Source organism: Salminus brasiliensis, chromosome 9, assembly GCF_030463535.1.
Source record: "Salminus brasiliensis chromosome 9, fSalBra1.hap2, whole genome shotgun sequence".
Classification (NCBI taxonomy): domain Eukaryota; kingdom Metazoa; phylum Chordata; class Actinopteri; order Characiformes; family Bryconidae; genus Salminus; species Salminus brasiliensis.
Window position 1 is genome coordinate 31,267,095 of NC_132886.1, and position 12,741 is coordinate 31,279,835.

The 12,741-nt window shown below is 45.0% G+C and overlaps 1 protein-coding gene across 8 annotated transcripts in view; it reads left to right on the plus strand.

The window, feature by feature from the left end:
* Window positions 1–12,741, plus strand: part of rnf220a (ring finger protein 220a) — a 126,523-nt gene that overhangs the window by 30,979 nt on the left and 82,803 nt on the right. The window lies entirely within an intron of this gene.

A 12,741-nucleotide genomic window follows, 5' to 3' on the forward strand; every position in this document is an offset into this window, starting at 1 on the left:
AAGTGGGATGTACATATTAGGCAGCGAGTGAACAGTCGGTTCTGGAAGTTGATGTGGAGCAGGCAATGTGTAAAAATCACAGCCACTTTGACAAGGGCCAAATTGCAGAGCATCTCCAAAACAGCAGGCACGTCTTGTGGGGGGGTTTCCGGTATGCAGTGGTTAGTACCTACCAAAGAAGGACAACCGATGTTCTAGCGACACAGTCATGGGAGCCCAGAGCTCATTGATTCGATCCGTGGAGGCCTCACCTCGCTAAGTAACGTCTTGGTGCCAGATACCACAGAACACCTCCAGGGTCAGAGCTGGCACAAAGTGGAACTATACAGTACTGTGATCCAAATAAAAACATGCTCATAGCAATGTTTTAAAATAAATGTAGTCCCAAACTCTGAAGGACAGGCTAGACGAACGCCACGCTTTTATTTTTATTGCATGTAGACTAGTCATCACTGAGCTTCTCTCTCTGAGTTCAATAAGTCTTGACTGGATTTAAGGCATTATTGGGTTCGTCTCACTTTTCTAACCCCCTTGTTCCCCCCCTTTTTCCTGTCTTTCCCTCTCTCTCTCTCTGTTGGCAACCCTGTACTTGCGCGGACTGGCGAGAATGAACTGCGGGTTTTCTGGGCGGGAGTGTGAGAGCCGCGAGGCCTCTAATGGAAATGAAGGCGCGCGGACGCCTTTTGTGGCGGGTCTCGCGGACTCCCATTTTATTAAGTACTCTTTAGAGAGAGAGGGAAACACAAGAGGGGAAAAGTCACCGCGCCGCATGTTAATTAGGGCCGCTGGAGGAGCCGGCTGGGGAAGAGAGGAGAGTTTGTTAGAGGAGAATAGAAAAGGAGGAGGAGGTGGGGTGGAGGGACTTTGTCCACTGCACTTTTTTGGAGGAAGAGGGAAGAGGGGTTTTTTTTGCATGCAAACAAAAAACAGATTTGCTCGAATGGACTTTCAGAGAGAGAGAGAGAGAGAGAGAGAGAGAGAGAGAGAGACAGTTCCACTGTTTCACCAACTGCTTACCTCACCAGCCTACATTGTCACCCAGCACACAAATCCCACTTACATCACATTTCATTTGTATGGTGTTGGTTTACGTCAGTTCAGAGCTGGAATACTTATTACGTGGCTGTGGAACGGCCTACAATTCCAACCCAGCATCAGTCGGACAGCTGCTTTTAGAGGTGCTTGGCTGAGGCTAGATGAGCGCACTGCTTGTCGTGAGTATGCTTATGCATATGTGTGTGTGTGTGTTTGTGTGTGTGAGGTGCTCCTGGGGTCGAGGAGGGGAGGGAGAAGGCCAAGAAGAGAGCTGGTGGGTGAGTGGCGGGGAGGGTGGAGGGGGGCTGTAGACTGAAGGGCTGAAAGGGAGGATGATGACTGCTCAATGGCACCACCCAGCCTGCCGTGAAATCAGAGAGTTGGGCCAACAAGCCATGGCTCTACTCAGTGTGTGTGTGCGTGTGTGTGTGTGTGTGTGTGTCTGTGTTGGGGGGGTGTCAAAGGGGAGAAAGCAGTCATGCAGGATAGAACCAATCCCTCCCACCCAACACTTTCACACTTTCTCTTTCTCTCTCTCTCTCTTCCACTCAACTCTGGGATCGTCCACCATAAGGAGTGTAAAATACAGCAGGCAGCATTGGAAGCAGTTTAATGGTAGTTTGGGCTAGTTTGCAGACATGCTTTACTGAACAGGCCACCGAGTGCTTTCATCTGGTAATAGCTGGCGTAGAGAACGCTCTTAAAACCCATTTTCGCTCCCATCCATTACAAGCTGTTTTGTTTACTGGGTCTGCGCCATACATCGCTTGTTAATTGTCATCACGATACTGCCGTCTGCATAAATATACAAAAGTAGCATCTATTATCAATATACTCAGCTGTCTTAGACATATATAAATATCTAAATATATTGTGTAATATAGCGGTTATAAGTGGTTATAATGGATGGGTAATGATGTACATATCTTATTGCCATAACCCCCCCCCTCTCTTTTTTCACTTTGTAGGCAGCTGTTTGCAATGAAGTGTACGGTTTGTAACCGCACCCGTTTGTATCAGTCAGCATCTCTTGTTTTTTCCTCCCTCATAGACTGACTTTACAACACTCTGCTCATAATCAGCATGGGGCTCTTTGGTGTTTGTGTTTATGAGTGACTCGTCCCGCAGCGAAGCAAAGGCGAAAAGGAGAAGGGTGCGACTGAGGTGGTCGGTGGGAGGTCCTGTCATTTCAGGTTAGCCCAAGCAAGGATGAAGATCCTGGGAGGTCAAGAGACTAGTAGCAGGACTGCCCCTCCTGCCTTCACTCCCACTCCCCCCCTCCAGTCTTCCTCTCTCCCCCCCATCCCAGACCACCCTACTCTGGGTCCCGATCCTGGGCGCCCTCCTTTCTCACCCATTCACAGTATTGTTGGGCCTGAGAAATTTAGTGCTGGGCAAACGCTCCTGCTCTATAAGGCTTCCCCAGCTCACTTCATAATGCAGCTCATTGCAGAGAGTGGCACATAGACTACAGCACCATTTAATGCACTTAATATCATCTCTTTAGTCACCAGCAGCAGCCATGGGACCAGCAGACTAGCGGCAGGAAACGATTCTTCCTCCTATGACTGCAGCTATAGGTTAGATTAACCGAGCGCACACGTTGAGCTAAGCACCGTAAGCCTTTAAGCCTTAAATTGGGCACTGGGAGAAGTTCAGCTGTGGCTTGAGTGGCGTGTGTGTGTGTATGTGCCACAGTGCATGTAGTATCATTATGGTAATAAAGCTGAGGTGTTCATACAGGGCTACATACTGTAGTTTTGCCTGAGGAGTGGATTATGTTTTAACTTCAATATTATGTGAGCTTTTAGGCATACAGCAAATATTTTGTTTTAGCAACTGTTATAAAGGTGTAGATATGAAAAATAAATGTTCAGAATAATGTCATTGTTATTGTGTAAAAATGAACCAGATCTGTGCTGTAATTGGATTTAGGGAATAGGTGTAATTAGTGCTTGTTGTAAGTGTGGGTTGTACTTGAAAGCTACAGGTTTGAAGGGTTGTCAGCATGTCTCTGAAGCACCAGGCTGTGTGTAACTCTCTGTAAAGCTCTCTGATGTGAAATATCACTGCTGTTGATGGACATAAAAAAAAGTTCATTCTTGTTTCAGGGCTGATCATTTTGTCCTCTACAGCACTGCTGTGATTTAAGGCCTTCTGCCAGCGGCTTAACAGCAAAGCAGTTGCTTGAATTTAGCTTTAAAATACAGTGTGTGTGTGTGTGTGTGTGACGAGCTTAGGCCCCTCTCCCAGTCATTAACCTGGGGGGAGACCTGTGGGAATTGGACTATAAAAGTGTGTTTTTAACGGGGACGAATCAGAGATGTGCGGGTCTTAATGGAGGGTCTCGGGCGCGCGGCCAGAGAGGGACCGAGAGCCGAACACGAGTTGATTAAAATACAGCATAACTCACATTACTCACCTCCCTACCTCCCTACCTCCCTACCTCCCCTCAGCACCCTACCTCCCCTCAGCACCCCACCTCCCCTCAGCACCCTACCTCCCCTCAGCACCGGAACACTCACACACTGACGCGCTGACGCGCACACTGCTCTCTGACTTTTAGTCACGCGCTACGATCCGCTACACGTGATCAACAAACACACTTACAATAATATTAATAATAATAATAATTATTATTATTATACAGCAACAACAATAATAATAATAAGAATACATACATACATACATACATAATAGTAATAATAATTATGATGATGATGATGATGATGATTAAAATCATGCCTATAGTCAATTGTATAACGAATGTTTGAATTCATATAAAATATCTCAAAATGTCATCATTATTATAATATATAATAACAGTTTACTTAATGAAAAATGAAAACTAATAACGTAACTAATTATTATTTATTAATTTTGTTTATTTTTTATCATTTATTTATATAACTAATTATTTTTTAGTTTAAAATATGGACAGAATATATTAACAACAAGAATTATAAATAATAATTAAAACTAATAATAAAAATGTTATTTTCTATTATTATCATTATTATTATAAATCTTATATGCTTTTATTATTATGATTATACATAAAATGTAGATTACTTATTAATTGTATAATAATAATAATAATAATAATAATAATAATAATAATGAAATACATCAAAAGAAAAATAAGAAAGAAATGGATGGAAATAATGTTATTAGTTGTCATCAGTTGCTAATAATGCTAATACTAATCACAGCAATAATAATGTAGTAATTAATTATAATTATATTGATATTTATCGAAAATCTAAAATATTGTTAATCTCGTTTGTCGTCTGATAAATGTGTCTGTTTCAGTTTGTGTATAATAACAATTATAGTAATAATAGTAATAATAATAATAATAATAATAATAATAATAATAATAAAACATTCATTTTCATGATTAATATAATAATGAAACGAACACGTTAATATGAGACTATAGCCGGAATAATAAACACTGTTAAACACTGACGGTATTTCCTCTCGACTGTGTGGTTAAACTACTGATCAGAGCTAGAGAGGAGATCTAATCTGATCTGATCTGATCTGATCTGATATCTGATATCTGATGTGCTGATGTTTGTTTATTGGTCAGTTAGGAGTCACTGATTGGTTTCTGCTCACTCTGAAGAAGAAGAAAAACCCTGCTGCGCTAAAACCCTCCTCCATTTCACTTCCCAGATGGTCTTTTCAAAGGCCCGGCTCTTGTTTTGGTGGAGGTGTTGGGTGTGTGTGTGTGTGTGTGTGTGTGTGTGTGTGCTCTCCTTTTCTCCCGCATTTTGCTCGTCGTTGTTTTCTTTGTGTCGAACTTTCTTTTCTTCCAGCTTTTGTAAAAGTGCCCCCTCTTGCTCATCTGCCCCTCTTTTTTTAGCACCCGCCGCCCCCCTTCCTCCTCTTCCTCCTCTGCAGCAGCGCTTTTCTGCGCTTCTCATAGCGAAGGACGCGGTAATATGGCGCGTTAAATACGCAGTAATATGGTGCATTAAACGCGCAGTAGTCATATGTTGAAGTAATAGGGCGCCTCCTGTTCTCCTCTCACTAATTCTGGATGAAACACAAACCGAAGTAGTCGATTTTTTCTGATTTAAAAATCTAAAAAACTTCCTTTAGACCCTTTTATCCCGTCAAACCTCCCCTCACAGGTTATTTGTCTAATATTTTATAATCTAAATGAAACATAAGTGTCTGCTTTAAAATAGTGACAGTTTAGAGTGTTTCTTTTCTATTGCAAAAACATCAAAAACAACAACAACAACAACAACAACAATAATAATAATAATAATAGTATAATCATATTAATCATCATCATAATAACAATAACAACAAAATAATAATATTCCAATCAGTATTTCTCATTTAGCCTCCCTTTTCTGAACAGGCCGCGTTTAGTCAGATGCAGTTGGTCAGATGGGTTAGAGAATAAGAGGTTACTGCAGGGTCACCTCAGGCTGTCCTCTGGCCGTTTGTGGCATTTGACTTGAAGTGAGTCATTGGTGTAAAGAGCTTGAGGAATAAAGTTTTATAGTAACGCTGCAGGCTTTCTCTCTCTCTCTTTCTTTCTCTCTCTCTCTCTCTCTCTCTCTCTCTCTCTCACACACACACACACACATCTGTATATATATGAGAAAGGTCCTGCCTGTCTGCAGTGGCAGGTTCTGGCTCACTTAAGCAGCCCCGAAGCCGCTGCTCTTTTTTTTTTTTAAAGCTCGGCCCCCTTTCAGGGTGGGCATTGTTGCTTAGTAGAGCCATGTTAATGTCTTGTACCGTAAAAATCGGTGCTGCCATGCTTATTAGGTGTGGAGCAGGAGTACAGGGCGGTGGAGGAGAGATGAAGCCCCCACTACAAAGGGCCGCAGAGGCGGCCGCCGGCATCAAATGCGGCGATAATTGCATTGCTGTGAAGGGTTAGGCTTTTCTCCCCTCTCTCTCTCCATTTTTTCACTCTCTCTCCCCTCTCGCACTCCCTCTCTTTTTGTGAGTGCGATTTGTCTCTTAAGCCGGCGTGACGTCTCGGACGCGGCTGCAGAATGCACAGAGCAAATTGGAGGTTGAGCGTGAACAATGCAACATGGAACACTGCTGTGGCATTCTTTAGGGAGAGAGAGAGAGGGGAAGAAACACCCCAACTGGATGAAGAGGGGGAGAAGAAAATGAGAAGGAAGGGAAGACATATATGAAGTAAAAAAAGCAAGCAAGATTGAAAGATAGAAATTCACAAAAATTAACAGAAGAGGTCAAAATGAAATGAAGGAATGGCTGTGGAAAGAAAGAACGATAGAAAAGAGAAGCCGCAAAGTAAAATTAAGAAGAAGTAAACGAATGAAGACAGTAGTGATATTTAGCCCCCTGGCTGTGAGCCATTTCAGCTCCTCTCTGGCCTTGTCTTCCTGTGCTGCCCTTGTGTCTGCGGCGGTGCAGTTTTCCTAGTTTATTCTCCTGTAAAGAATCAAAGTGGCTCGGATGCGGCGCGCTGCCGAAGCAGGCTGCGACTGTGAATATATCGTTGACTGAAAGTAAACAGATTAGGCGAGAGGAAGCTTAGCTATTTGGGGCCTCTTTTTGATGTTGAAGAGTCTAATTTGATTTTTCACCTCCCATTGTTTCAATGTTTTGCTCCTCTAATCCACTTTAAAGTTGAAGCAGCTTTCATCCTGGCGGGGGTGGGGGGTAGAGGGGGGACTGGGGGCGGTGTGTGTGTGTGTGGGGGGGGGGGGGGGGGCGTACAGAGAGGGGAACAGAAGTTACCCTTTCCCTTTTCCTCTTGTTCCAGCTTACACTTGCCTAAGGGGAGGAGGTGCATTTGTCAAACCCTTTACAGAAGAATACTATATTATATGTAGTAAATATTATTGTTACTATTATTAAGAGGGCCTGGATGGGGTCTACACTTCAATCCCTCAGTCCCTCAGTTCCAAAACGAATCAGATGAGATAATAACTTATTCCAGTAAAGCTGTTTAACTCCGAGTCTGAATCCGAGAAACAGACGAGGGAGGCTAAAAGAAGCAGAGAGCAGGACAGTGTGTTATTGGGACATGTAACTACCTTCCTTCAACCTCCTCTTTTCCCGATTTGTCCCAAAGTGTCTGTGGCTCCCTTTGCGGGGAAGTCCAACAGGGAGAGGAAAGACAGAGCAAGAGGTGGAAATTGCAGCCCGAGGCAGCAGCGAAATGACCAACTTGACCACCTCCATGGTGACCCTGAAAATGCACACACACACACACAACCACATGCAGAGGAGCAGTGCCCCCCCTCTCACTCCCCCCCCCATCCCCTGGCTGCCCTGAAAAGAGCCGCGCTCCAGCCGGCCTTTTGTGTCCCCATCCAAACCACTGAGAGCTGCGTTTCACTTCAATCTGTTCAAGGAGAGAGAGAGACACAGAGACACACAGAGAGAGAGAGTGGGGTATTGTAACGGGTGTGTGTGAGGGCAAAGGAGATTTTTGTGTCCCATTTTTGTAAGCCATCTGTGACTAAGTTTGTATTCATTGGAGCAGCAAAAATAGCTTTGGTGGTATTCGCTAGAAGGAAATCTGCTGCTGGAAAGAAGACGTATTGAGACGATATTCCATTCCACATAGGGATTGGCAGTGTCCGGACTGACCAAAAAAAAAAAAAAAGGAATCTCTGCAAAGAGAATTAGTTTGATTTATTGCGATACATGCAGATCAGCAGATTTGTTTTTATAACCGTTTCCCCTAAGTTCTCATGATCAGATTAAACTCAGACAATTGAGATCAGATTTTAGAAAAAAGTAGACCTTTGTTTCTTCACATGAGCTAATGAAGCTTTTGGTGTGAGTGTTTTTTAGTACCTGCAGAACTAGGATGTGTCTTGAGAACCGGGACAGAATAGTCGCCATGTAAATGAAATGATATGTGTGCGTGGTGGAGAGAGAGTAAATCTCCTGAATCTTTTGGCAAAATTATAAGCAAAAAGTTTGGCCTCTCTCGCACTAATAGTTTAAAATAGCTGAACACATACACACACAGACAGACAGAAGCCTAAATGTACCACCACAAGTAGAAAAGCATCTTAATTGAAATGTAGGGTTTTTTTCTGTGTAAGACATAGATATAGAGATAGAGATAGAGATAGAAAGAGAGAAAGAGAGAGATAGAGTGAGAGAGAGTGCAGCAGGCTTCTTGGCTGAATGGATCTCTCAGCAGTAGACTGAAGGCCTGATTGCTCTTAAGTGGTCACCAGGTAGAGGTTGCAGTCCAGCTTTGCTACCTTTACAAAGCCTCTTAATTCCCCTCCAGTGCCTCTGATAGATCTAATGATTCACACAGGAGGCTCGCCATGCTGAGCACCCGACTGCTCACTGAACAGTGCTTGTGTGTGTGTGTGTGTGTGTGTGTGTGTGTGTTTGTGTGTGTGTGAGGAATCCTGAAAGTTCACCGCTCCAAGGCACACAGCAGTCTCTCTGTATGTGTGTGTGTGTGTATGTGTGTGTTTTCAGGATCAGTGGGCATACGTCTAAAAGAGACCCCTTATAAAAATAAGTAAAGACAAGTTGAGGCAAGCATGTAAGACATGCAGCATGCACGATGCTAATTGATGAAGGTTGTGGTTCATCAGTGAAATGCTGCAGTGGGCATATGTTTTACACAGAACAGTAACAGGTGGCCTGCACCCCCTGTGGCAGGCCTAGCTGGAGTGTGTTTGTGTGTGTGGGAGGAGTGCGCGTGTGGGCCTGGGGTGCATTTTGGGGGTACTGATGCAAGCAGTGTGGAAGAGGCAGTGCTGGGAGGGGTAAAAGGCTGAGAAAGGCTGTTTGTGTGGAGGGGCAGTGGAGGAGATAGGAGCCGATGACATCATCCGGAAGCAGAGGTTTTACTCCCTTTCATCTCCCTGGGCGAGCAGAGGAGTCGGGTATTCAGCGTAGCGGGCAGGAACTGCGAAGCGAAGAAACTGCAGTGGGACCAAGTTGGCAAATCTGTGTGTTGACTTAGCATTGGTTTGAATAATATGGACACTGTTGAAGTGAACTACACGACACTGAGGTGCACTACACTATATTCCGTATTCAATAGGCATCCTTGATGATACACTTATAGAGTACTGCGCATCCCAGCTCAACATCTTGGCTGTATGCGATCTGTGATACCACAGCCACTGTATTCTGTAACACATAACCACAGTGACACACAACACACACACACACCATCTTCCATACTTTAATGGCCATTTCCTTCCCAATTCAGCACACACAATGCAAACATCAGTCAGTTTCCCGAACGCCTGTCACAAACGCTGAAGGGGCCCAAGAGCGGTCGGGTTTTGGAAAGGCCAAAAAAAAAAAAAAAAGCAACAAAGCAGTCGATGTCGACTTAGCGCCTGGCTCTCTCCTCTTCTATCCTTACGCCTGACGTCTGGAAAAGAGAGATGGGACGAGAGAGGGAGAGGGGCGGTGAGCTTTAACAATCCTCCTGCTTCAGCCCTGGCCCTGATGGAGCAAAAGTGGGCGTAGATTATAGGGCTGGGAGAAGGGGGCGTGCTGTGAGAGAGCGACAGCCACTGACATGATGGAAGCCTAATGGCAATAATTGGCGGTGGCTTTGACAGGGCCTATATGATAGCGCACAATAAACACCCTGTGTTTTTCCCAGCCAAATTTGCACCAAATTGCGTCGCTGGCGGCTGAAACCGGCTGTTTCCCCCTGCCCCTTCTCGCCCGCCGAGCGCCGTGCTCTCTGATTTACTCAGTCAAAAAGCCAGCTTTTTTTTCATCCATGATAACCAGAGACGGGCCAAGGCTTTTGCTGGGCTTGACAGGTGTAAAAAAAAAAAAGGTGACTAGTTAAATAGGATATCATCCTCACGCTCCTTTTCGCCTTTCTTTTTTTCATATCACATCTGTTTCTGTACAGATATTTTTGTCCAAAAGTTTTGCAGAGTGCACAACAGCAGTTTTGTCACCTTAACTGATGAAAATAACAATGAATAATAACTTAAGTGCCTCTCTATTAAAGTTTGTTGTGAAAATGAAAAACTCCCCATAAGCGTTCCAACTGTGTCTCTGAAGTTGGAGGAATCCACTTGGCTGATTTCCTTTGTTATTTCAGCCCAAGGGCTATTTGTGGAATCTTCCTGACTCCCTTTTGCCTGCACTTTCCTTTACTTTTCAAACCTCCAACAGTTCTTTATTGGCTCTCGGATAGGTAAAGAGCCCCCTCTGTGCAGAGGAAAAGAGATTTCTCCCTAACCGATCTGGGTTAAATCCACCAATAGAGGGCTTTCTTATGTTTTCCCATGCACTGGCTAAGGGTCAGCTCAGACTCAGACCACTGCTACCCCCAACCTTGAGATCCTAAAGAACCCAGCCTTTGCAATCCAGACCCTCTGGACCTGTGTTCCCAAACTGTTCTCCCTTTGGTCTCTTTGTCCAACAAGTAATTGCATGGTGCGGAGTGAAAGAAATCCAAACGGACCATAATGGTTTAGAAGGGTTGGGGGGGGGGGGGGGGGGGGGGCACAGGAGGCTGGAAAAAAGTGCAAGGGATGGCGGGAGGGGAAGAAGTCAAAAGAAGAGAGGGGGTCGCATTATTAAAACAACAGACCACTCGAAAGGAGCCTTGCCCCTGCACCTGATCGACCGGCGCGCTGTGTGCCAAAACGCTTCCCTCTGATCTCAGTTCAAAGACGGCAGGGAAGAGACTCAAAGCGTTCAGGCCGGGGGAGGGGAGGGCTCGTCGGCTTACTGCAGAAAGGCACATCCCCACTCCCCGGAGTCCACAAATCATTCGAGCAAATACCGAGTTGGGGGGACATGCAGGGCCCAAGACTCTCTCAAAGGCAGTGGATGCCCTGCTATTGAGCTCCGGACACCACACAGGCTTTTCGCCCACTGCTAATGCTGCTCATCTGTGACCAATGGCCAATGACCCTCTAATGCCAGAGCAGTGAATGTCTCTGTGTCTGTCTGTCTGTGTTTGTGTGTGTGTGTTCGTGCCTTGCCTACGTGTGCACATCTGTCAACGTGATTTTGCATGCTCTAATGTCAAAAGACCGCTGCTCTCGATTGAAGTTCCAGTATGGGAAGTGCGTGCCTGTGTATGCATATTGGTGTGTGTATGTGTGTGTGTCCAAGCATGCAAATGTCCATATGTGCAGGCCGAGGTGCTGGTGTCCTGTCCTTGGGCTGCATGCTTTTTGGTATTGGAAACATTCTCTAAGGCCGGCAAAACAAAGCTCCCAGGGTTGATTGCCTTACCAGTAAAACTAATAGCAAAGCTGCACTTTAGCAGCCCTCTCCCTCTGTTTGTAAGCCAAAAAATGTGTTCAGAGAGCACGAATTCCTTGTCCCGTTGCAAGTTTCAATTCCCACAGTTTGCAGAGTATCATTGGGCTGGAGAGCTGAAAATTTTTAAATAGAGTCCTGATATTGATAATGAAATAGCGGCCTCTGGGATCAAAAATATATATTGTTGTGTTTCATCCCACTTGGCAGTTTGGAGGCTTTAGGACTTGTTTGCAGGGAAAATAGAAGCATTCGTATAAATGAATGTTACTGTTCTCTGTCCTAGTTTGGCTGGAGACGAGTGCAAGAGAATGTTTTATGGCAGTGTCTCAGACTCAATTTCCTCTCGTCGAAGAACGGGCTTGCTAAGTAAAGGGACGGGGGGATGTGCTTTCGCACTGTTTCCATTACGCTCTTGTGATGTGGCCGCCATGTAATTGTAGTCTCACGGTGATGCCGTCGCCACAACATTACCGACCCACTCCAAACATCCAAGTTTTTTCCCCACTGTTTTGGGAGGAACGATACTTTCCATCAGACACTGCCGCTTGCCGAGACAGAGACAAAAGGCTGAGGTCATCCCTGACAGCCCAGCCCAGAACATTTATGGGAATCACATTTTGCTGTGATACATTTCCACATACCCATGCCATTTTTTAAGCATGATTTATAAGGTTCCCAAGGAGTCAGCTGAAGGTAAGGACTGTGATTAAGCTTTTGTTTGTGGATCCACCTAGTTGGAGCACCAGCACTCCTGCACAGACTCTTCTAGAATTTGCAAAGCACTGAACCATACTTCAAGGTCACATTGTATTTTTTTCCCTTTAAGATTATGAATTACGATTCTTGTACTGCAGGTTTTTCTAAAGCTTTCTTCTGGGACACCTGGATGCGCCACATGTTTGTTGAATGCCAGCTCCCAACACATCTAGAATCAAGAATTGAAAATCTAATACAGGTTGAGATCTAGAATACAGCAAAAAGGTGACCGTCTGAGGGTCCCCAAGCACTGAACTGAGAAACACTGCCGTTTGTTTGGGTTGCTCTGCTTGATCCCAGAGGCACCTTCCTGTTTGACCTGTCCCATATGGGAAAGCTGTTTTGGCTTCTTCCTCTGTGGCCCTCTGTGCCGGCCAGCCTAATGAGTCGTGGTGCCGCGGTGAAGGGTCAGACCCTAGTGACCCTTCCAGTCTATGCCAACTGCTGCAGAACACCCTGAACCTGAGATTTAAGAACATACTACAGGACTTCCTTTGGCTTCTTCTGTTCCAGTAACACCTTCCCTTTTGCCTTCTCCTCCTCTTTCACCCCTTTCTCTCTCTCTCTCTCTCTCTCTCTCTCTCTCTCTCTCTCTTCAAGCCTGTGTTTATGAAGAGGGATTTATTGGTCTGAGTGGGGCTGTTAGGTGATGGTGAGCTTCACTGCTCAAGTGTTAGAGCGCTAGGCAGGACTGGGGGGGGGTCA